Source organism: Sceloporus undulatus, chromosome 10 (assembly GCF_019175285.1).
Source record: "Sceloporus undulatus isolate JIND9_A2432 ecotype Alabama chromosome 10, SceUnd_v1.1, whole genome shotgun sequence".
In the NCBI taxonomy this organism is placed as follows: Eukaryota; Metazoa; Chordata; class Lepidosauria; order Squamata; family Phrynosomatidae; genus Sceloporus; species Sceloporus undulatus.
Genome location: NC_056531.1, coordinates 10028333 through 10054431, shown reverse-complemented (window position 1 = coordinate 10054431; position 26099 = coordinate 10028333). Strand labels below are relative to the sequence as shown.

The 26099-nt window shown below is 44.1% G+C and overlaps 1 protein-coding gene across 10 annotated transcripts in view; it reads right to left on the bottom strand.

Annotated features, from left to right (window-relative positions):
* The window catches only part of ARVCF (ARVCF delta catenin family member), a 640643-nt gene that overhangs the window by 358334 nt on the left and 256210 nt on the right, over positions 1-26099 (bottom strand). For all 10 annotated transcript variants that reach the window (XM_042441597.1, XM_042441595.1, XM_042441594.1 and 7 more), the window contains exon 3: positions 23641-23730. The gene's annotated coding sequence lies outside the window, so the exon portion shown is untranslated. The remainder of the gene's footprint in view (positions 1-23640; positions 23731-26099) is intronic.

Here is a 26099-nt window from a genome sequence, read left to right as displayed (position 1 = left end):
ATAGAGTTGGAAGAGACCCCAAGGGCCATCCAGTCCAACCCCATTCTGCCATGCAGGAAATCTCCATCAAAGCATCCCCAACAGATGGCCATCCAGCCTCTGTTTAAAGACCTCCAAAGAGGGAGGCCCCACCACACTCCGAGGGAGTGTGTTCCACTGTCGACTCACAAAACTACAGTTCCCAGAATTCCCTAGCACAGAGCCAGGGCAGTTAAAGCGGTCTCAAACTGGATTATTTCTGCAGTGTGTCTCAAGTCAGGTTACAGCATACACACCCAGGATCTTCTGGACAATGGCAAACTGAGTCTTCACTAGCTCCCGTTTTCCATATAAAACAAAGTATGAAAAACCACACATATGCTCATGTGCTCAGGCCCACTAAAGTACCTCACAAGACATCTAGGGCTAACCAAAATGCCATCAGCAATTGAGATGCTGATAGATGCCAACATAGTCAGCTTCCCCAAGAAGTTTCTTTCTCTAGGTCTAGGGGTGGTAAACCTCCGTACCAGATCCTGGGACTAAATTGGGGGGACAGGACCCAAATATTCTCATCTTCTCATTTGGAGTATTCTGGCTAGCCACACTCCCTTCTCCATGACATTATTTATAGTGGTTTCCTAACAGATACCCATCAAATGCATCCGAGGAAGTACACAGAAGTCTACGAAAGCTCATTTCTTTCTGTCAGTTAGTCTCAAAGGTACTACAAGATGGGAAGTCCAAGGTTTTCATGGCCAGTATCCATAGTTTTTTTGTACGTTTTTTGGGCTATGTGGCCATGTTCTAGAAAAGTTTATTCCTGATGTTTCATGAGCATCTGTGGCTGGTATCTTCAGAGAATGCATTCTCTGAAGATGCCAGCCACAGAAGCTGGCAAAACACCAGGAATAAACTCTTTTAAAACATGGCCACATAGCTTGAAAAACCCACAAAAAACTATGTGCTACAAGATCTCTCTATGTACTGATTCCTAACTTTTGTTTGCTCCCAGCACCAAGGGGCATCACTAGAGGGGTGAAGGAAGTGTGGACCACACCGGGTGACACCTCGGAGGGGGGGGCGTCATCCGGTACGCTGGTGAAAAGAGGCTGCCTTTCAGATCTGGTGGCACTGTGGGCCAGCTGGGAAAGTTTGTCTCCTCCCTTTGCCACCCAGCCAGCAGCTCCACCAGACCCAGAAAAGGCTGTTGAAGAGAGGAGGAGCAGTATTTAAAAAATGATACACACTGGGTGTCAAATATACTAGAAACGCCACTGCTGCCATCAGTTCTAAAAGGCTGAAATGGCTTATCCTAAAACAGTGATGGCAAACCTTTTCGGGGCCAAGTGCCCCAATTAATGTTTTTCTGGCACCAGATGTTACCTGGTGCTGGGGGCAGGACTTCCGGAGTGGGACTTACGCCCTCCAGGGGAGGGGTTTCTGGGGCAGGACTTCTCCCCCCGCGCCTTTCCCAGCCTCTGGAGAGGCAACAGGACGCCAGTATAGGTATGGGAGGAGGTGGAACAGGAGCACACATCTGTTCCACCTTCCGCCGGGTGCTGTGCCAAATGGCATCGTGTGCCATCTCTGGCACACGTGCCATAGGTTCACCATTACAATCCTAAGACTTTGTGTGGTTTTGGTGTTGCACTACTACTCTGGAGACCAGGGTTCAATTCTCAACCCAGCCATGAAACCCACTGGGTGATCTTGGGCAAGTCACATGCTCTCAGCCTCAGAGGAAGGCAGTGGCAAACCTCCTCTGAACAAATCTTGACTAGAGAATCCCCAGGATAGAGTTGTCGTAAGTCGGAAATGACTTGAGGGCACATCAGAACTAGCAATAACAGCTTCCAACTGAAAAACTGCTGGCGTGTTTTGTTGTATTAATCTTCCTTTGAGGCTGTCCACGACTGGAATGTGGCCCTGCTCCATGGACTGCTCTAAAACTGACACCCGTCCTCTGGATTAAAGAGGTTCCAGGAGTGTCCATAACAGCTCACATTTCTACCTTCAGAGTCTACTCTGCAGCATCCCTGGACTCCGAAACCCTTGCAAGGACTCTTGGTGAATTTGACTGGACAGAACCCAGACAAACTGGATTGTGTTTCCCCACATAATTTCTGTTTATATTCCTCACCAACTCTCTAGCAGATGCCCAAATTAGAAGCATTGTGGCAGATGGCTGGTGCATGCCCAATAGTGCTGGTACTTGTAGTGTAGTTTACAATATCAGGGGAGAATCATTTAATCAAAGCATAAAGGCTGCAAAGAGCAATGGGAAAGGGACAAAACTTTTTCCCACCTCTGCAGCCAGTTGTATCAGGACCTTTACTCTGGGTATGAAACTAACAAGACATTTTTCAATGTCACACAGTAAATGAGGTGAAGTTGCCAGTCCTCCAGGTTTGGCTGGAAATGATCAGGATTTAAGCTCTGTTATGTACGCTATGGTTTGCTCTGGATATGTGTATGTATCTACGCATTTGTGTGTGCATATGCTCTCTTTGTTTTAAAGGCTTTTCTTTTTTGGCTTTTTTCAGATTTGGGGATATTTGCATGTACATAATTGGAGATGGGACCCCAAGTGTAAACACAAAATTCTTGTATGTTTCGTAGACCCCTTATACACATGACCCGAGGGTAATTTTATATGATATTTTTAATCATTTTGTGCCTGAAACAAAGTGTGTGTAGACTGAACCATCAGAAAGTAAAGGTGTCATTATCTTAACCACCCATGTGGCCAATTTTGGAGTATGCCCCTCCGTTTTGATGGACTTGAGATCTGCGGTTTTGGTTATTTGCAGAGGGGTGGCCTCCATTAAAGTTAATGGTGAGAGAACAGCCATTCAAGCCTATGGGGTTTGAATATCTGCAAATTTCCAAATTCATGGGGAGAGGAGTCCAGAGTGGATCCCCACCAAATTCAGAGGGAGGACTGTATTTTGGATTTTTTATCTCTGGATAATCAACTTGTAAATAAAATGAAGTGTGCTGCTCACTGGCCTCTAAAAGTCTGGGTATTTAAATTTGTGTTTACACAGTTAAAAGTCAAATTAAAAAGGTGAATGAATTTATTTTAAATTAAACTTACATGTAGAAATTTCATCTCAGTTTGAATTCCAGGAATTTCCTCAAACAGAGCTGACAACCTAGCTTCTCATAAGACAGATGTTTCACAGCTATTCTTTTGCAGCCTTTGTGTAGGTTTGGGGAATTGTGAATGAGAAGTCGTCCAAAACCTCCCACCCCCTCCGATCAGCACATACAAGTGTTTTTCTTCACCAAGCAGCACCACAACCTTTTAAAATCCAACCAGCATGTGCACGCATTTGTGTAGGCAGCCCCCAATACATCCTACTCTTCCCCAACACAGTTCAGCACTTCCTGGGTTAAACATAAGGTGAGTTTCAGAGATACTTGTCTGCATCAGCAGAGCAGCAGCATCAGGGAAGAAAAGAAAGCCTGTTGGATAACCACTAAATTCCTGTGTCATACAGCTCTGTAAAAACCATATCGATCTCGGTAGTTCAACTGCAAGAAAGGTGTCATAGTTCCCCAGAATTCAGAGCCATAGCAATGTTAGTCTGGAATATCAATCTGCAAAGGGATCTTGTAGCAGCTTTGAGACTAACTGAAAGAAAGAGGTTGTTTCATAGACACGTGGGGACTATATGCATGGGCAGGATACCACAGCCCGTAGGGGAAAAAACAGTGCATCTGGCTTCACCAATGTGGCCAGGAGCCCCCTTCCAATGTCACAGGCCATGACTAGCGTCTTCACAGGAGATGTGGCAGCGGCAGCAGGTAAGGGGGCACATGGCCATGTGGTCTGCCAGCCATTGAGTTGCAAAGTCAGTTTTTAAAAACTGCATTAAGGACTGTTTCGGCACGGATTGGGCTGCAACTGCCAGGTCAATGTCCCGGTCTGGCCAATCTTGGCCCAAGGCCTATGTAGCCTGCACAGGACGACACCAGGCCAGGGGGAACACGGGCCTTTTGGCTCATATGTACAGCCCTCAGTCTCCTAGATGACAGCTTATGCTACAGTATATTTTGCTCAGTTAGGCTGCATCTGCACTGCAGAAACAATCCAGTTTGACACCACTTTAACTGCCATAGCTCAGTGTGATGGCATTCTGGACACTTTGTTTTGGCACCAGGGCTCTCTGGCAGAGAAAGTTAAACGTTTCGCCGAACTACAGTTCCCAGAATTCCATCACACTGAGCTATGGCAGTTAAAGCAGTGCGAACCTGGATTATTTCTTCAGTGTGAAATAATGCAACAATAACCCAAACGGAAAGTCACCAAAACCCGCTCCTTTTTACCTTCGGGAACTTCTGAAAGTAAAAAAGAGTAGGTTTTGGTGACTTTCCATTCAGGTTAATGTCACGTTATTTCTCCTTTACACAAACACATCTGAATAACAACCCGCTTTTGCGGGTTTTTTCCAGACTTTTAAATCCCGTTTCTGTACGGGATTTAAGCAGTTTGCCTCCGTGTGATAAACTCCTTGGTCTCAAAGGTGCTAAAGATCCTTTTGCACATAGTTCCCCAAAGTTCCCATTGTGCAGGAGAACCCCCGAGGTTTATTCTGTGCCACGGCATTGTTATATGTTTGCTGTTGTTGTGTTCCTTCAAGTCATTCTGGACGTATGGCGACCCTAAAGCAAGCTTATCACAGAGTTTTCTAGGCTCCTGCCAAATCAGAGGAAGGGAGAGGCAAAGAAAACAAAGGCAAGGCAGAGGCAAATCTAGAACAAGCAGCTATGCTTTCTTGTTCCTCAGACCTAGAGAGCAAGCTTTCTTTCAAAGCTTTCATTCGCTTCTAGCCTCTTCTTTGGCAAGATATTTCCTCAGTGGTCTGGCTCCTCACCCATCATTTGTTTTCCTTTAGCCGGAAACTGCAGCGCTTTAGAGAGACACTCTGTTCCTCTGCATGCAGTACCCTTTGCAAGTTCAAGTCCCAATAGCCATATACTTTCTAAAAGTGCTAGTGCATTTGTTTATTCCTTCCTTCATTTTTTCCCCCATTAAAACATTCATTGGAAAAAGAGGGTGTTTTTTTTCAGAAACAAAAAAACTGTGGGTTTTTTTTTTTTTGGTTTAAAATAGGTTTTTTGATTTAAACCAGATTTTTACATTAATGTTTTAATGAAAAAAAAATTGAATCCTGCTTATTATTAATACTGTGAAACATTATTTTATTTTATTTACATTAATATTTTAGAAAGTTTGATCAACCATGTTTTAATGCCTTCTGACATTAGCAATCCAAAGTTATTAGGCTTCGATATGATTTACATCTTTCAGTAAAACTGGGAATTATACTGACAAGTTGGTAACAGGGACATAGCCGGGGGGGGGGGTTCTTGGGGTCCGGACCACCCCCTTCCATTAGAAAAATGAATGGTGTGTGCTGCTGCACCCAAGCCCCATTATAATGGTGGCACTTAGTCTGGACCCCTCCCCTTCCTAAAATCCTAGCTATGTCCCTGTTGGTAACCTATTAGGATTATAGGAGTATAGCCAGCATGGTGAGCGTTGGATTATGCCTGGAGGCCTGGGTTTGAATTCTGGCTCAGCCATGTAAACCCACTAGATGAACTTGGGCAAGTCACACTCTCTCAGCCTGAGGATGGCAGTGGCAAGCCACTTCTGAAGAAACTTGCCAAGAAAACCCTGTGATAGGTTTGCCTTAGGGTTGCCATAAGGGGGAAATGACTACTTCTTCTTCTTCTTCTTCTTCTTATTATTATTATTATTATTAATAATAATAATTCTTGAAGGCACTCAACAACAGCAGCAGCAACAAAGGACTCAATCAGAAAATTCAGTAGCAAAAAGCAGATCAGATGTTATGGCCACTAGCTTAAATAATAATTGTTCTTTTTAAAAGTGCGAGTTGTTTTGGTTGAACTCCTGTTCCTGGAAGGCTTTGTTTCGGGATGGCTTTTCTTGCGCTATAAAACAAAGGGATTCAAGAGACGCAACAGACACTGGAGACTGACCTAACAATGAACAACTGCCAATAAACTGTGGAAGTTCAATTGTTCAAATTCAGACACTTATTGTTGTTCTGGTAAGAAAGTCATAACCATTCAACTATTTAATATCTATATATATGAATAACTATTTTTTTAAAAAAAGGAGTGTTTTTTTTAAAAAGTCATTTGGTTTTAACCAAGGTTTAAACCAGCCAACCCTGTTTTATTTACTCAACAACAACCAGTTTATTGATTAGTCGACTGACCATATCAACAATAAAATACATAATATCAAAATACATACAAAGATAAAACTGAGTCACTCCTTGAACTCATATAAAATTAGTTTTATTCACTCACTCACAATATTTTAGAACCGCTATTTGATAATAATGGTTCTCAGGGTCATAGAATCATAGAGTTGGAAGAGCCATCCAGTCCATCCCCATTCTGCCATGCAGGAACTCTCAGTCAAAGCATCCCTGATAGATGGCCATCCATCCTCTGTTTAAAGACTGCTAAGGAAAGAGACTCCACTACACTCTGAGGGAGTTTGTTCCACTGTGGAACAGTCCTTACTGTCAGGAAGTTCCTCCTAATGTTGAGCTGGAATCTCTTTTCCTGGAGCCTGCATTCATTGCTCCAGGTCCTTGTCTCTGGAGCAGCAGAAAACAAGCTAGCTCCCTCCTCAATATGACATCCCTCATATCATATCAGCCTGATCCTGGGACAATGGGGTCTTAGCATGGGTCAAAATGACCTACCATTTGCCGCAGAGTTTTATAGAAATGCCACAGCCAACCTCAGCAGACTAGATGGCCCTTTGTACCTCTTACTTCCCTCTGTCATAGCTGCTACTAAGAAGATCCCCTCACTGGTGGCAATGGTGGAGGGAGGCAAGGGGCATGTGGCAGTAGTGGGTCCATGGTGCAGTGGCATGTAAACACCAGCCCATCCTCACAGCAGCCCAGGGACTGATCCTGGTTGGGACCCAGGCCAGGATACACAGGAGCAATCTGTGCTATCCTGGCCCATTTGCTCAGGACACAAGTGGTGTCATACCGCATTATTTCTACAATGTAAAAGTCCTAGTGGCGCAATGATTTAATGCCAGTACTGCAATGACAGCATTGTGAGTTTGATCCCAGGGGGCTCCAAGGCTGACTCAGCCTTCCATCTTTTCACAGGTCAGTAAAATGAGTCCCCAGCTTGTTGGCAGCAATTGGCTTACAGACTGTACACCACTTAGAGAGTGCTGAATTCACTATGAAACGATATCAAAATGTAAATGCTATTGCTAGATGCATTCTCAGTCTCCTATTTAAGAATGGCTTTAAAAAATGGTGTGGCGGATCAGTAAAAAAACCTTTGCCCAGTATCTTCCTCCATCACTGCTGCTTTTGTTACTAACTTCTAGATAAACCATGCAAAACATGCTTTGAACATCAGCATCGGTCATCTGCAGTACTCTCCTCTCTGACAAATGTCAACATTCAGGGATAATTCTGATCGACATTAAAAATGCATTTTGCTGTGCTGGATTTCACCCCCTGCCTTGCCTTTCTCCGGCTCTCCTTTATAACAATTTTATAACCATTGGTATTCTTTTGGGAGTCACTGTTCTTTACAACATCTTGCCATTCAATGACAATCGTCCCCTCCCCCCAAAAGACATAGTAGTTTGCTAAACCGCTCAAATACCAACCACTTGCTTATCTCTACCAAAATCCCTGTGGAATAAATATAAATCAAGGCTAGCCTCCCTGTGAGTTCTCTCGCCGGGAGCTCAGTGCTGTCAATGTGCCAATATCCTTCGCTTTGTCGTCCCTTGGCCAGCTCTCTCACAGTCAGGGCAATGGTGCTCTTGTCTAATCCAAATGTAATTATTATTTTTTATTTTGGAAATGAGACTCAAGACAATGCATCAAGTGCTTTGCTAAAGATTAAATGCATTCTCCATCTGCTGAAACGCTTTTGTTCTCTAATTTTGTAATTCTCGTTTTCAAAAAAAAGTAATCAAGCTTATTCAGTGGTGTTTGTTCATCATCATTATTATTATTACCATTCAGTGGCCTGCTCTTCCCTTGTAAATTGCACACTTTCCTTCTTTGTTCCACAAACTCATTTTCTCTCTCTCTCTCTCTCTCTGTTTTCCTTAATGAATCAAAATGAATTTGGAAATGAATAATCATACTTATGCCACTCCATTGAAAGAAGGGCTGATAAATTAATCTCAGAGTATTATTTTTAGGGTCAATAAAATCAGGCCTTTATTAGCAGACTATCCAAATTAAGTTTACAAGCTTGTGCATTACACAGTACTCTCTCTTTGTCTGGATGTGCTACAAAAAGGGGGAAGGAGAATTATATTTCTGAATGATGACACACTTTTAACCCATGAGAACAGAATGTCAAGTATCAACATGGTACTTGGCTAAGGGCAGAACTTTCTCATGGTTAGAGGTCTCAAGATACACACAGACATACTTGGACAGTTAAAGACCACTCTTCCAAAGAATCTGAAAACTGTGGTACAAATTACTTATAAGACAAAGATTAGAAGTATGAAAGGCGTAAAAAACCTCTTTAGCAATTATGGAAATTCATTTTAGAAAATATACTATCTTTCAATTTGATAGGCGCCAATTTGGGTAGTGCTATCTGGTCACTGGGGGAATATTCTCTCCTTTTCAAAGTCATGATCCCATTACAAGAGAATTTGTTATGTGATCTTATTATTTATTTGTTTTGAATTATATCTTGGCTTCCTCCAGAACTGGGACCTATGACAACTCACACAAGGTTAGAATCATAGAATCGTAGAGTTGGAAGAGACTGCAAGGGCCATCCAGTCCAACTCCCTGCCATGCAGGAAATCTCAATCAAAGCATCCCTGACAGATGGCCATCCAGCCTCTACTTAAAGACCTCCAGGAAGGAGACTCCACTACACTCCGAGGGAGTGTGTTCCACTGTCAAATAGCCCTTACTGGCAGGAAGTAATAGGGAAGTAATAGTGCCACTCTATTCTGCTTTGGTCAGGCCCCACCTAGAATATTGTGTCCAGTTCTGGGCACCACAATTCAAAAAGGACATTGAGAAACTGGAGCGTGTCCAAAGGAGGGCGACTAAAATGGTGAAAGGTCTGGAAACCTTGCCCTATGAGGAACGACTCAGGGAGCTGGGGATGTTTAGTCTGGAGAAGAGAAGGTTAAGAGGTGATATGATAGCCCTGTTTAAATATTTGAAGGGATGTCATATTGAGGAGGGAGCAAGCTTGTTTTCTGCTGCTCCAGAGACTAGAACCCGGAGCAATGGATGCAAGCTGCAGGAAAAGAGATTCCACCTCAACATTAGGAGGAACTTCCTGACAATAAGGCTGTTCGGCAGTGGAACAAACTCCCTCGGAGTGTGGTGGATTCTCTTTCCTTAGAGGTCTTTAAACAGAGGCTGGATGGCCATCTGTCAGGGATGCTTTGATTGAAAGTTCCTGCATGGCAAGGGCTTGGACTGGATGACATTCAGAGTCTCTTCCAACTCTATGATTCTATGATTGTAACTGGATACATCAGGGATTGAACTGTAACTGTTGCGTACAAATGTACTCTTAACATTGTGATACAGCTCTTGTCCTTGTATCTTACCCAATCATTCCCTGGCCTCATTTAATTTCTGAGCCAGTTCCTTGGCTACATCATTTAAAGCTGTTTGAAGGAGCAATACTGAATTCACTGCAGAGATGACCAGTTTGAGCACTGCCATAAACGCCCGGTTGCCACCTTGGAAAACTACAGCGATGCTATTCCTGGCTTTTGGTTCTCAGATCCCTGGACTGATCCCTGAGGATTGGGAAAACCACAAGACGGCACAAGCCCCCTGACTGTAATTAAGTCCTGAATAAAACCATAGGAGAGAACGCACACAGCTGAGTATCTGTGTGGGCTCCGTAACAGATGTGTCAAACAACGTATTGCAAAGATGAGGAGTTAATTGGAGCTATAAATAGTACTGCACAGAGACTACGAACACAAAGCTATATCATCTCAAACGGCTGAGTCTAGCTGTGTTGTTCATCATTTAGGTGCATATGCATTTAAGCACAAGATCTGGCACTAAAGGGTAGGAAAGGGGGGGAATCCCATTAACCAATTTTTAAAAAACCAATTTATGCAATTTGTGGTCCATGAGACTGGTCACAAAAGTGAGTGCATGTCTTTTGGTTCTTCCTCTTTGGGAAGAAAGCAAGGGATCCCCCCCCCCCCTTTTAAATACAGTCAGTCCTCCACATTAACAGGGGTTGGGAGTGCAGGACCCCTGCGAAAGTGGGAAAGCAAATGACTCTACCCCCTCCGAACCATATTTAACACATACAAAAAGTAAGATCCGCCGATTCAACCCATCATGGATGCCTTCAAGGTGGCAGTGTTCTTTCGCAAGACAGAAGAGAGCGACTGGCGGGGCTTGTTCCCACCTCCATTGCTGCCCTACACCATTTTTAATAGGGACTTACAAGCCTCACACGTGTTTACAGTCTCTCAGTCTTGTGAGGCTTGCGGTCCCTATTAAAATGGAACAGGGCAGCAGCGGAGGTGGCAGCAAATAATCCATGGATAATCAAATCTGCAAAAGTCAAGCCCATAAATATGGAGGGCCAACTGTATGCGCAAATAAACGCGCACAACGCAAGATGTGTATCTTTGAAAAATACACACCAGCACGCTCTCATCAACAGGGGAAATACATACAGACATGCAGGCACAAAAACAAAAGCATTTTAAGAGTGCACACATGAGGACCGATACATACCAAAATGAACACGGATTTCCGACGGAAAGTCCCCCCCCCGGCCACCACCACCATTGCCTGATATGAAAGAGGAATGAGAAGGAAATACAGATGTGATCCAGAGCAGCACAACAAAATGGAGATGGAGAGATTTTCACATCCTTACTCAAGGGGCTGGTTATTTTACAAGTAGATTAGCCCAGGCTGATAATTTGAATTCAGGCTGTCGGGAGATTTCCTCCCGTCTGTGCTTTGCAGAAAAGCCATGCTGCATGTGGCTAATTACATCTTGAATTTGGAGTGGAGAAAATCTCCCGCTGACAATTCTTTTTAAAAAATCCACACACGCTCGCACACAGTTGTGGAGTTTCATTTCTGCAATTGTAACAAATGTCTGTTCTACTGGAGGCAGTGTTCTCTCCATATGGATTAATGAAGGCAATGTCCATCCCGGCTTGGGTCGGGGAGGGAATAATGTAAATAAATGCATCACGGCCAAATTGATCTGCCTGAATATGCCTGAATCATGCAGTTAGCACTTGCCATGTGCTGTTTCCATTGTTTTGTTTTGTGTTGATTTTGTAGTTGTTGCTGTTGTTGCCTGGCCTGTGACCAAATACTTCCTGCTGGGGGGGGGGGATAAAGTGTCCCACGGTGATTAAAACAAATTGATTACTTGCAATTTCTCACACTGCAGAGGGAAATGCTCCTCTTGTGTTGCTACTGTTCATGCATACAAATCATATTCTAGGTACCTCCTCCAATCTCCATCATTAAAGAGAGTCTCCCCCCCCCCCCCATTTGAGCTCCATGGTCCTAGCAGCGGGGTCACTAGGGTTGGTGTCACTCGGTGCGGTCACTCACAATGTGACCCGCTCATTGACCTCTTTCACAACACACAAAATCCTTCATCGTGCGTTTTTGCACTAATGTCACCCATAAATCATGATTTCTGTTGGTCACTGAACGTCATGCTAATAGTTGTGATGTAAACGAGCAAAGTGAAAATAATACTTCGAAATCACAATATGATATGCACACCCGAAATGTATTTACATGTACATAATGAAGATGTGGTTAAAATGTGATGTTCTAAAGGAAAATTTTAAAAGAATTAAAAAATTAAAAATTTAATTTAAAAAATGAAATTAAAATTTTGAAATTTGAAATTTTAATTTGAAAAAATTCTGGGGCCTCATTTTTTCTCCTCCCACTCAGCTTCGCCTCACTCCCAACATCTCTTAAAATATTTTAAAAGGAAGCAAGTGAATGCCACAGCCCGTTTCTACCAAAAGGTAGATATTTCAGGTGCAGTGGTGTCGCCCCCTTTATGGTGCCAACTGGTGCAGTCCGCACCCCCTGCACCCTGCTAGTGATGCCACTGGGTTCTGGCCATCTCCCAGTTTTACTGGACAATTGTTCTACAGTCATGGGTAACAGAAGGCCTTGGGGTCTCTTCCAACTCTTTCTGCGATTCCATAGGAGGGGGAGGCTGTATGGCGAGCAGAGATCTCACAAAAGGGAAGATGCACACCCTTTTCTTTCTGGGCAGGGGCCTTGAAATGCCCTGCTGCTGCCAACTGTCACCGCCCTTTGATGGCATGACCCAGTGCCATACGCACTCCATCACACACACACACCCCGGCATCACTGCTTAAAACCACCAGTTCCATTCCTCACAATGCCCCAGAGCAATGCTACTTACAATACTCTTGGGGGGGGGGGGGGGGGGATGTAATGATGGCTCACAAACACAAGGCATGTGTCAGTGTGGATGGGCCCTGCCAGGAGAATGAGGTGCTTTGCTGTGCCTGAAGCCATGATGCCACTTATCTACCTACGAATGGCTGGAGGGTACAGGAAAAGAAATATATGAGCAACCCATTGCCCATGAATGACATGCAGATCATGGAGGACTTCAGCGCATTCAGCAGAGTGACTCCTGCTCAATCTCTCTCCTGCATTGAGGCAAATTATGCTCGGGAGCAGCAGCTGCTCTTATAGGTTATTCACTTTATTGTTTAAATGGTTCTAACCTTGAACCCCCCTCTGAATATATCACTGCATACATTGTTTTTGATTGCAATTTTTGTGATCTGCGAGCTGCTTTTTGGCTGCAATAATCAATATTTGAAAAATTGATACACTCTCAAGAGTCCAACAGTCTTCCAAGGTTACTGAGTGGGTTTAGTCCTTCTTATAAGCATTTTTAGCAACCCCCTTAGAGTTAGTTATTTTTATCCCCAAATATCTGTTGTTTTACTGCAAACCCTTGCATTTCTCCTGAGCCTGCTGATGATACCTTTCCCATGCAGGTGGTGCATAAAGTGATGGCACTAAACAGCTGATCACTGGAAACTGAGTGAATGAAGTTGCACAAAACTTCCATGTGGGTTGAAATGCATTTATTTTAGCTTAAAAGCTATAACCCTGTGCTTGAACTAGGAAGCAGCTCCAGAGGAAATTCTTCTCTTGAATAACATAGCATTTTCATGTTATACAGGGCCTAAATACCCTAAAGACACCGGATCACATTTGATCTTGGATGCTAAGCTGGGTTGGTCCTGGTTAGTATTTGGATGAGAGACCGCCAATGAACACTAGATACTGTAGACTATATTTCAGAGTAAGGAATTAGTAAAACCACCTCTGAGTACTCCTTGCCTAAGAAAACCCTATGAATTTCATGGGGTTGCACTACAGGGCAGTACAGACGGACGGCTCTGTGCCGCCCATCTCTGCCCCATGTCTGTGCTGCAGCATCCCCATGCTGCAGCACAGATGTGCCACAAAAAAAGAGCCGCCTACAGCAGCTTCTTTCTTGTGACGCTGGAACAGGAAGGGGCGTCGCCATAATGCCACTTCCTGCCAGCGACATCTGGTATGTATGGATGAGAGGCTGCCATGATGCCGGCATCCGTATGTATTAGGGTTTGGGACCATGCGGTTGCTGTGTGCTCCTGAACCCTAAAATCATCGCCGCCACACCACAAAGTGCCCATGTGTACTATGCCTACATCAACAGGCAACTTGAAGACACACATGTTCCATGTTGCTTTCTGCTTTTTTAAATAGCAAGTCAAAGGGTCGCAGGGCACTAATAAACAATATCTGCAAGAAGAAGATGTAATAAGTCTCACTAGATCTGGGGAATGATTATTTTCTTCACGCACAGGCATTCAAAGGCATGAAAAACAGATACTTTTTAAGGAAAGCCTCACAGAGCCCCTTCACCCGATGTGATGGATTCTGGCATGGAAATGTCTTGGTGACAGCCCCAAACAGACCCTTCTTTGTTGCAGCCTGCTTCACAGTCTCATCGTCTGACGGAAGAGTTGTTGGTGGTGTCACAAACTCTGCCAATTAACTTCTTGACTCTGGGATGTAAGATACCAACCAGTCCTAGTAAGCACGGCTTGCAGCATGCTCTTCTGAAACGCAGAGCTAAAATTCTGTGTGGCTTTTGAGGTGGGTTGTGGAGAAAACAGATCGGAGCTCAGAGAGTGAAATCGTACTGCCTCATCCAAACCATCAAGCCAACAGAGACAAGAAACCATGATGAATCTATTCAAGGCTATGAAAATGCCCCGCACCTGTTGGAGAGCCAAATACAGCAGGTGCTTGAGAGAAACACAAATATCTCCGCCGCCTACGCACTTGAGTCTGTTACATGGGAGACATTTGTTTCACCAGAAGCCTGTTTTATATGAGCTGCATATACAAACCAGCTTTATTTCAGGTTTTGTGCAGACACATTGCTCTAATTCCTGCGCACCTGCAGCTTCGGAGTCAGCTTGATTCGGGAAGCATTTTGGCAACCCAACACACATCCTACACCAGGTCTCGATGATTGATTAATGAGAACGGATCCCTTCTGGACTGTTAAACAGGAACACAGCTAACAAAGAACTGGCCAGCCATAAGAATCATGTTCCTTGCAGATATTCCACACTAGCTTCCGCTCCTAAACCATCTTTAAAAGGTAGCTCCATCTCCAGCTCTTTGCCCACTCATTGCTTTAGACATGTTGGCATTTCAAGATACAAGTTCATAATGGAATGGAAGGAAGCAAAGATAGAAGGGACCCTGCAGAAATCCTCAACACATTGGCTTGGAATAGACGAACCAAATGTACCATGCTGGCGCTGATTTTAGGGTGAGGGACCACACACCAACCGCACAGTCCCTAACCCTAGCACAGACTAATGACATAGTAATGGTGGCATCCCATGTACACAGCCGATGCCATTTTGATGTAAGTGCCGCGCATCATCTGCATGGCGCCACGCATTTTACATTGCAAGTGCGCCAGTGGCGCACTAGCAATGTCACTCCAGTGCCTAAAAAGAACCCGGAAATACCAGGTTCTTTTTACTCTGAAGGGAAGCCGTGTGGTTTGGTGGCTGCGGCTTCCCTCTGGAGGGAAATAGGCTGCTGGCAGGCAGTCCCTTTGGGGCAGTCTGTACCGCGCCAGAGAGAATGTAGCAAACAGAAACTACCTCGTGTTTCCTCTTGTTTTCCCTTTCCCAAAATGGGAGAGAGAGCAAACCAACATAGCACAAATTTCCTTTGTCACAGCCCTTTGCAATCTGACTTCATGAGAACAGAAGCCCCTTTTCCACCCATCGCCCTCCTCAAGTGGTTGGAAGGGAATAGGTGGAACAGGAGAACAGTACCAGGAATCTGGAATACAAATAACCACAGGAATCCATGGTTTCCCAACCCTCTTAGAACCACTTTAGGAGGCCCCTGATTTCTATAGGAAAGTTACCTGCTTCACTTAATAAAAGCTAAAGCAAAGCATACATGTTGATCACATCTCAAGAGAGTTCTAGGGACGATGTGGTAGTTCCAAGACTCCTGTATTGAGCAGGAAACACACCCCCTCAGAGTGTAGTGGAGTCTCCTTCTTCGGAGGTCTTTAAACAGAGGCTGGATGGCCAAATGTCAGGGATGCTTTGTGAGTTCCTGCATGGCAGGGGGTTGGACTGGATGGCCCTTGGGGTCTCTTCCAATTCTTTGATTCTACAAGGATCACTTGATGGCCACCAAGCTCCGTTACGACTATAATTCTGTGATGAGTGTGGTAGGCATGGGGCCTGATCCCATTTTGATCTGCTTAGGTTGTGAGTTCAATACCAGCCAGGGGCTCAAGGTTGACTCAGCCTGGCATCTTTCCGAGGTTGCTAAAATGAGTACCCAGCTTGTTGGGGGCAATTAGCTTACACATTGTAAACCGCTTAGGGGGTTCTTAAGTGCACTGATAAGCGTATAGAAATGTACTTGCTACTGCTATTGCTGCTTGCCTGTTCTCATGAGGCTCTGAGGGACAGGGACAGGGAATAGGAGAGAGAACCCAAGGCAAGGCCAAGGAAGAATAACTGGAAGATCTGGGGTAAATTTTCATAGCTTGTCCAACGACTCAAAAACTTATCAGCCTTTCTCTTCCACTCTGTCTCACCACTCTATGCACTAGAATGGAGCCACTATGTGCTTGGAGCAGGGGTGTCACTTAGAGGGTCCATATTGCGCCAGGTGACACCCTAAGAGGGGTGACATCATTGTTCCTCAAACATCTGCCTTTCGGCAAAAACAAGTCTGTGGCATTCACCGGTGTCCCTTCAAAATGCTGAAGAGATGGTGTGAGTGGGGCAAAGCTCAGAGGGAGGAGGAGAAAAGAGAGGCCCCAGGTTTTTTTTAAATTACATTTTTAAAAAATTCGAAATATCTCTGACTTTAAAAATTTTTAATATTCAATTATTTTCTACATTTTCTTTAAAATGTCCCATCTTACCAAATTTTCAATTTAACCTCATGAATCTACTGTTATACCGGCTGAACCCAAAGGGTGCTCAACAATGGCTCCTTTTCATTCTGGAGGGAAGTAACCAGTGGGGTACCACAGGGCTCTGTCCTGGGCCCAGTGCTATTCAACATCTTTATCAATGACTTGGATAATAGAATTAGGGGACATATTTATCAAATTTGCAGATGACACCAAATTAGGAGGAGTAGCTAATACTCCAGAGGACAGGATCAAAATTCAAAATGATCTGAATAGACTAGAAAGCTGGGCCAAAGCTAACAAAATGAAATTCAACACAGGTACTGCACTTAGGGCAGAAAAATGAAATGCACGGATATAGGATGGGGGACACCTGGATTAAGAAGAGTTATACGTGTGAAAGGGATCTGGGAGTCCAAGTAGACCACAAATTGAACATGAGTCAACAGTGCAATGCAGCAGCTAACAAGGCCAATGCGATTTTAGTCTGCATCAATAGAAGTATAGTGTCTAGATCAAGGGAAGTAATAGTGCCACTCTATTCTGCTTTGGTCAGGCCCCACCTGGAATACTGGCGGGGTACAGACCGCCAGAAAGAGGCGTCGGGGAGGCGCCTCTCTTTGCTCCACAGCAGCGCCGCAGCAACCAAACTGCGTGATGCTGCTGTGCGGCTCCTTTTTGCAGCACAATTGCACCACTGCAAACCTACAAACCTGTTTGGACGCTGCACAGCTGCGATGTGGGTGGTGCTGCACAGCTGCGATGCCCTCATCACATGCTAGGGTTGCGGGCCGTCTGCATGCGCCGCCCCGAGGCAACCCTAGCAAGTCATGGGCATGCCACAAAGGGCCCGTCTGTACAGGGCCACTGTGTCCAGTTCTGGGCACCATAATTCAAAAAGGATGTTGAGAAACTGTAGCGTGTCCAAAGGAGGGCAACTAAAATGGTGAAGGGCCTGGAATCCATGAAGCCCTATGCGGAAAGACTCAGGGAGCTGGGGATGCTTAGTCTGGAGAAGAGAAGGTTAAGAGGAATATGATAGCCCTGTTTAAATATTTGAAGGGATGTCATATTGAGGATGGAGCCAGCATGTTTTCTGCTGCTCCAGAGAATAGGACCCAGAACAATGGATGCAAGCTCCAAGAAAAGAGATTCCACCTGAACATTAAGAGGAACTTCCTGACAATAAGGGTTGTTCGACAGTGTAACAAACTCCTTCCTCGGAGTGTAGTGGAATCTCCTTCCTTGGAGGTCTTTAAACAGAGGCTGGATGGCCATCTGTCAGGTATGCTTTGATTGAGAGTTCTTGCATGGCAGAATGGGGTTGGACTGGATGGCCCTTGAGGTCTCTTCCAACTCTATGATTCTATGATTCTATGGATAGTGTGGGATGGGAGGAGGTCAATGGTGGGTGGGTGGGTAACAACGTGTTATTGCACTAGGTGACACCAACCTTAGGGATGCCAATGGCTAGCAAAAGACTTCTGCAGGAGTGAAAGTGGATGGTAGGGAAAAAAGATCCACCCCGTACTAGTCTTCAGCAAGGGGTGAATTCTCTCTACCTTTAAAATTTGCCCCTGCAGAGCAAGGTCCCCCCCCCACCTTTATAAACACCATTATAGAAAAGCTATTTCCTTGGCTTGTATGGTGAGGATGGCTGCAATTCTTCTTCAGCCTAGAAAAAAATCAGGAGCCTATTAAACTTCCCTCTCTTTAAAAGAAAAATCTCATCGACAACTATATGAATACAACACACGATGTAACGAACAATTTTTTAGAAAATCAATGGAACATGAACAAGTGTGGCCCATATTTTTCTCTCTCCCATGCGTATACAGATTAGTAGTAGTTTGGGCTAATTATATTTTATTGACCTCTCCACCATTTCAGAAAGTCCATTGCTCTAAAAGAAGTTATCTGCCCCTGGAGGCAAAACTTGGGGATGTTCCTTTATTGATGTTTCCGAAAATGGAAAACAAGTTTCGAGAAAATGCTTTTGATTAATAGCTCATCTTCCATGCTTGCTTTGGCAGGTTATTATTTTTCTTTTAAAGCTAGAGCAATATGCCAAATCCTAACAAATGGACTGCATAGCCATTCCGAGGCTTCCAGTACCTAGCTATTCCCATTCTGGTAGCCATTCAAAAAAATATAAGCAGTACTTGGTATATGGGCTAGTTCTGAGAGTCTTTAGCAACTGATAATAAAGACAACAGCAGTTCCTCTCCCTTCAGGTGGGCTTTAATGAGGCCCAAAGCTCTGTTCCAAGACTAGCTGGGGAGAACTTGGCTTCTGTCTCTATTTGGAATGCAAGAATCTGGCACACAATAGGAAAAGCACCTGCTTTTAGAGCAGAAAAGAACGCTCCCAGAAAGATAGTCGAGGATGTTTTTCAAAAAGAGAACTATCCTATAAAACACACACACACAGGGACACACAAATACACAACTGCTGTACTGTTGCTTATTTCTGACCCCGGAGCTGCCCTGACACCCTCCCTTTACTTGGGGTCCTCCATTGTGAAGCTGGGTGGATGTTTGCACCCAGTGCCACCCAGTACATTGATCACAGATTTGGGCATCTTGTTCTGACCCTAGAGCGCATGAATTGCCACGCTGGCATCTGTGCCAGGCAGCACAGCAGCATGCATTGTAAACAGCTGCCCTGTGTTGCAATGGATGGCTCCGGCTCTTCCAGGAAGATCCAGAGCAAAATGTGAGATTTTAAGAACCATTTTAAGGGGTGGTATATGGCAGATTTGGTGCTGAACGGGTTGGATGTTGTCCAGACCATTCACACCAGAACCAAGGATTGGGACCTGCATCATCCAGATTCTGCATTGAGAGAATGGGTGCAGACAACCCCAAAGATACAAAAATGGTTTCATAGCAGGTTTGTATTACCTAACTTCATAAAGCATTTAGTAATAATAATAATAATAATAATAGGTTTTATTTATATACCGCCCAATCACTGGGAATCCGAGCGGTTTACAATAGAGGGGATAACAGACAGTTCCCTGCCCACAGGCTTACAATCTAAAAGACACGACACAAAAGGAGAAGGGAATGGTGAGGGGGGGAGGGAATCAGGTCCAGCATTCTTCTCTCCCTCTGAGGCCTGGACCAAGGCAGATGGACCGGAGGGAGGGCTCTTCTGCTTCAGGCCAGCCCCTGATGGTACTGAGTTTTTTTTTTTTTTCTCTCAGAGGCCGAAAGATGACAGTTAGGGAGGGAGGAGCCTCTGTCTTCAGGCCAACCCCTGATGGTACTGAGCCAGCCTTCTTTCTCCCTCAGAGGCCGAAAGATGACAGTTAGGGAGGGAGGAGCTTCTTTCTTCGGGCTAGCCCCTGATGGAACTGGGCCAGCCTTCTTTCTCCCTCAGAGGCCGAAAGATGACAGTTAGTTTGTAGTTTGTCGTGACACCAGAGCTCTCTGACAGAGAAGGCTAAATGTCGCACAACAGTACAATTCCCAGAATTCCAAAGCACTGAGCCATGGCAGTTAAAGTGGTGTAAAATTGGATTATTTTTTCAGTGTGGAAGCAGCCTTAAATTGCTAATTGTGAGACATTCAAATCTTGCGTGTCTGCTACATACAATAACCTCATTTTATTTTAAAATTTCACATAAACTACAGCGAAAAGCACATTGCAAGGATTAAAGCACTTAGGCTAAATAACCTCAGTTCCCACCATACTGTACAACAAATACGAAATTATCTTCCTAAAAGGATCAGGGAGGAAAAAAGTAAAAGTATTTCAGTGTAAAACTTTCCAAGGGGCAAGTATCTATATTGAACTCTGGCAGGATTTCAGGAACTCTTTCCACAATGAGACTAGAATCGCCCCCAAAAATCAAGCATCTATGAAATAAATGTGAATAAAGCAACCCAAAACAAAAAATGCAGGAGGGATAGGACGGGTAGCCAAAGAATAGCAAACAGCATGAAGGAAACAGCATTCCAAAGATGGGGACAAGCTGAGCCAATTCCAAATCAACTTTTGTGCAGACTTTATAGCCTGCTAGCTTTGGCACAGAACTGGAGACATTCACTGACAGCAACAGGAAGAAGGCCTTAGCTATGGCAGCGTGCTGCAAAATTTGATTTGGATTCCTTCAAGAAGCGAGGGAACTATTTCAGGAAATCCGAAAGAAATGAGTGGAAGCTGCTGAGGTAGGGCTAAATCCACCTGCAGAGACAGAAACAAATGTACTGCACTGAATGAGACCAGGGGGAAAAAGAGCTTATATTTGATATGCTGCTGGGCCTCCAAAATGCCGCTATTCATCTTTAGAATATGCCAGGTAACTACTATTAAAAACAAACTGTGACAGTCATGTTTGAACCTGGTTTGAATTAGTTCACTTGGCAAAGGGATGTGGCATTTCACATTGACATGGGCCATTGTTTCAGCTCTAACAAATTTAACGTGGTTTGTTTCTAAGCTGGGGGGCTGGGTTTTTAGCAGATACTGGCACCAACTGAAGCAGAATGTTTTCCTTTAATGTGATCAAAAGGGTGCAGGAAGCTGTCAAGTTGTAATGGGATCCATGCCATTTGAATGGCCTTCTATGGAGCCAGATCATTGATCCGCACAATCCAGGACTATCTGTTCCAACTGAACTGGAGGTATTGTTTAGATCAGGGAGCCCTGGTGGAATAGTGGTTAAATGCCTGTACCGCAGCCATTCACTCAAGGTTGTGAGTTCAGTACCAGCCAGGGGCTCAGGGTTGACTCAGCCTGGCATCTTTCCGCGGTCACTAAAAGGAGTACGCAGCTTGTTGAGTAGAATTATAGAATCAAAGAATTGGAAGAGGCCCCAAGGGCCATCCAATCCAACCCCATTCTGCCATGCAGGAACTCTCAATCAAAGCATCCCCATTGACAGATGGCCATCCAGCCTCTGTTTAAAGACCTCCAAGGAAGGAGACTCCACCACACTGCGAGGGAGTGTGTTCCACTGTCGAACAGCCCTTACTGTCAGCAAGTTCCTCCTAATGTTGAGGTGGAATCTCTTTTCCTGGAGCTTGCATCCATTGTTCTGTGTTCCAGTCTCTAGAGCCAGCAGAAAACAAGCTTTGCTTCATCCTCAATATGACATCCCTTCAAATATTTAAACAGGGCTATCATATCACCTCTTAACCTTCTCTTCTCCAGGCTAAACATCCCCAGCTCCCTAAGGTGTTCCTCATAGGGCATGGTTTCCAGACACATCACCATTTTAGTCGCCCTCCTTTGGACACGCTCCAGTTTCTCAATGTCCTTTTTGAATTGTGGTGCCCAGAACTGGACACAATATTCCAGGTGGGGCCTGACCAAAGCAGAATAAAGTGACACTATTATTCTCTTGATCTAGACACTATACTTTTACTGATGCAGCCTAAAATTGCATTGGCCTTTTTAGTTGCCACATCACACTGTTGACTCATGTTCAATTTGTGGTCTACTTGGATTCCTAGATCCCTTTCGTATGTATAAGTCTCCTTAAGCCAGGTGTCCCTCATCCTATATCTGCGCATTTCATTTTTCCGCCCTAAGTGCAGTACCTTACAGTTCTCTGTGTTGAAGTTAATTTTGTTAGCTTTGGCCAAGCTTTCTAGTCTATTCAGATCATTTTGAATTTTGATCCTGTCCTCTGGAGTATTAGCTACTTCGGTGTTATCTGCAAATTTGATACGTATGCCCTCAATTCTGTCACCCATCTTACACGCTGCAAACTGCTGGGAGTGCCTAAGTGCACTGATAAGTGGTATAGAAATGTACTTGCTATTGCTATCCCTAGATCAGCAGTTTCCAAACTTTGGTCCTCCAGGTGTTTTGGACCTCAACGCCTAGAAGCAGAGCTCTGGTGCCACAACAAATTACAGTCCCCAGAATTCCATAGCATTGAACCATGGCAGTTAAAGTGGTGTCAAACCAGATTATTTCTGCAGTGAGGAAATGCCTTATTCTTGGGAAAAATCTAATTGAGATCTCTACCTCTAATCAGGGCTGGGGATCAAAACTCTTCAATAGTTCCCGGCTGTTATTGGTGCCATTTCATCTTCTGTCCAGCTCCTTCTTGGATTTCCTAGATCAGTGGTCCCCAAACTGTGCCTTTTGAGAGATTTTGGACTTCAGCTCCCAGAAACCTCAGCAATGTTGGCCAGTAATCTGGGATTCTGGGTGCTGAAGACCAAAATCTCTTAAAGGGCACAGTTTGGGGATCATTGTTCTAGATGGAGAGCTGCCATGCTGATTCTGACTGAATTGCCTGTTGTCCCTATCCCTCCTATTTTTGCATGCCAGAGGATAAAACCAAGCTGTCTAAAACTGGTGGAAATGGGATAGTTGGGCTTCACCCCGGAAAAAATAAAAAATAATTGAACAAGAAATACAGTCAGTCCTCTGTATCCACGAATTCAACCAACCATGGCTTGAAAGCAAACCTTGATTTTGCCACTTTCTATAAGGGACACCAATTCTGGACACCATAAATGGCATGGAGATATTAACATATAGTTCAAAGAATTATTTCGCCTACTAAAACTGGAATAAAGAAGCACTATTAGCCAGAACTTTTCAAAGTTCCTTTTCTGAACTGCTCCCAGAATGCCCCAACCAACATGGCCATTACCTTTTCCAGAACTATAGTCCAGAAAATAATAAGAACACCAATAATAACAACATTTCCTAACTTTGGTCTGACTGTTACTCCCAATGGGAGTAGACCCATTCAATCGATTGTTGGATGGTGAGTATGTAAATCCCACTGGTACAATGGTGTGAACTCTAAATATTAATAATAATAGAATTAAGGCCATTATCTAGTCATGGTAACCAAAGCCATCTTGAATCAGCAAGCACTTTGTCCCAGCTCTTCCACTACAGCCTCCACCCACTATTTAAAACCAGCAATAGCAAAATATATCATGCACTCTGGAAGAGCTTGTTAGAAGTAAAACGGGCATGAAATTAATTTCAACAAGAAAGAATTAATCTTAACCCAGGACGCAACAAAGACCTGCACAAATTAAAAATGCTTTATGAACTATCAAAGCAACGACGCACACAAGAGAAACAGAAGACGTGATCAAGTGTAGAGACATTCAGTACCGTTTTACGTTGGCCTCTCCTTGTAGCCGCTTTCAAGCAAAATCAACCGCCTCGGTATTAAAGCCCAGGGAATTCCTAGCGTGATGAAATCTGTCAAGGAAAAGGAAGAAGCATTCAATAACAGGAAAACGCAAGGGGAATAAATATGTTTACAAAAACAGATTACATTTTTCCATCACAAAAGCTCCTAAAGCTTTTAGCATAACTCTTTGTACGAAACGCTGATTCTGTTATCTCAAATCCAATCATATGCAAAAAATTTTTATCAAGGATTCATTTTGTCATCGCTTTCCTGGATCCTGGGGATTTTTTTCATGTTTTAATAATCACCACTGTTTTATTCGACTGTAACTGGGGACAACCTGGGTTCAAATTTCCCCACAGTCTAGCTCACTAGATACCCACACACACACACAATCTTAATCTCTCTCCACCTAATCTACTTCACAGGGGTCTTGTGAGGATACATTAAAGGAAAGGCTGTGTATTCTGCCCCATATGAATGGACAGACTAATGGATAGTTAAGGCAGTTAGAAAGAAGGAAAGAAAAAATAGAGATATACAGTGCAACGCGGCAGCTAACAAGGCCAATGCGATTTTAGGCTGCATCAATAGAAGTATAGTGTCTAGATCAAGGGAAGTAATAGTGCCACTCTATTCTGCTCTGGTCAGGCCCCACCTGGAATATTGTGTCCAGTTCTGGGCACCACAATTCAAAACGGACATTGAGAAACTAGAGCGTGTCCAAAGGAGGGCGACTAAAATGGTGAAGGGTCTGGAAACCATGCCCTATGAGGAACGACTCAGGGAGCTGGGGATGTTTAGTCTGGAGAAGAGAAGGTTAAGAGATGATATGATAGCCCTGTTTAAATACTTGAGGGGATGTCATATTGAGGAAGGAACTAGCTTGTTTTCTGCTGCTCCAGAGAACAGGACCCAGAGCAATGGATGCAAACTGTAGGAAAAGAGATTCCACCTCAACATTAGGAGGAACTTCCTGACAGTAAGGGCTGTTTGACAGTGGAAAACACTCCTTCCTCGGAAGGTGGTGGAGTCTCCTTCCTTGGAGGTCTTTAAACAGAGGCTGGATGGCCATCTGTCGTGGATGCTTTGATTGAGATTTCCTGCATGGCAGAATGGGGTTGGACTGGATGGCCCTTGGGGTCTCTTCCAACTCTAGGATTCTATGATTCTATATATTAAATAAAAAAGAGGCAGAAAAGAATGCATAGTAAAAACAACATTTTTTTTAATTCCTAGAGAGGCGTTCCTGCAGGTAAAGGCACAGTGCTTTTGTTATTTGCGGTTTTTTCACATTCATGGGCGTTCTGTGCCCCTAACCCCAGCGAATGTGGAAGGATGGGTGTAGGTAGATTTTTTATTTGACCCCTCCAAGGTCCTATTTCACCCTACAAATTTGTCCATTAAAGAAAAGAAATCTCAGAAAAATCAAACAAAAGTCTGAAATCGGAACATTCAGATCAGATTATTCACACTGTCCCTTTTTTCACTGACTGGCTAGAGTCTAGCATGCTTTCTTAATAAAGAATGCTAGACCCCAGGACTCCTCTGGGTAAATGACTAATATTGTAGTAAGGAGAGTTCTTCTGCCCATTGAAGCCTAGTGTAACTTTCCCCCAGGACAACTCTAGCTTCCCATCACATCATCCAGGGATGTAGTATATATAAGACAGGAAGACACGGTTTCTCAGAATTCAAGGAGAAGGCATAATTGACACATATTGCCAATGAAAGGTCTAAACCATCCTGATGCCTTGGCTACGGAACATGTCCAGCAATCATGCTGTCTCCTCTTGCTAGGATCTTTTCTGAAACAACTTTGCATAAATACCTCTCGCAGCAAAGAGTGGAGTTCTCTCATGCTGGAATTGGTTTGGAGTGAAATCTTATTAGCTTTCAGTTTCACTTAATGTTTCTTTGGATTCTCTTCGTCACCCTCGTCCCAGCAGTCTAACCCACATACTCTCTGCATTCTAAAACAATGGCATAAAAACCAGATTTCATAGAGAATTCTGCATTTCTAGCATAAGGATGTTAGCCTCCACCCTCCGACCCGCACCTGAAATTCAGGCAAGCTTTTGCCAGGCTTTTGTGCAGCTAGAGCAATTCCCTTTGAATAAACTAGCATCCCATCAATTAAGATGTAGCAACTGTAGTGCATGAATGTTACCCTCTCCAATTTGGTAGAACATTTGCACTGAAAAGGTCTCCAAAGAATAACAGAATCGCAGAGTTGGAAGAAACCCCCAAGGGCCATTCAATCCAACTCCATTCTGCCATCGAGGAAGACACAAAGCACTCCCGACACATGCCCATCCAGCCTCTGTTGAAAAACCTCGAAAGGAGGAGACTCCAGCACTCATAGAATCATAGAATCCTAAGGGCCATACAGTCCAACCCTATTCTGCCATGCAGGAACTCTCAATCAAAGCATACC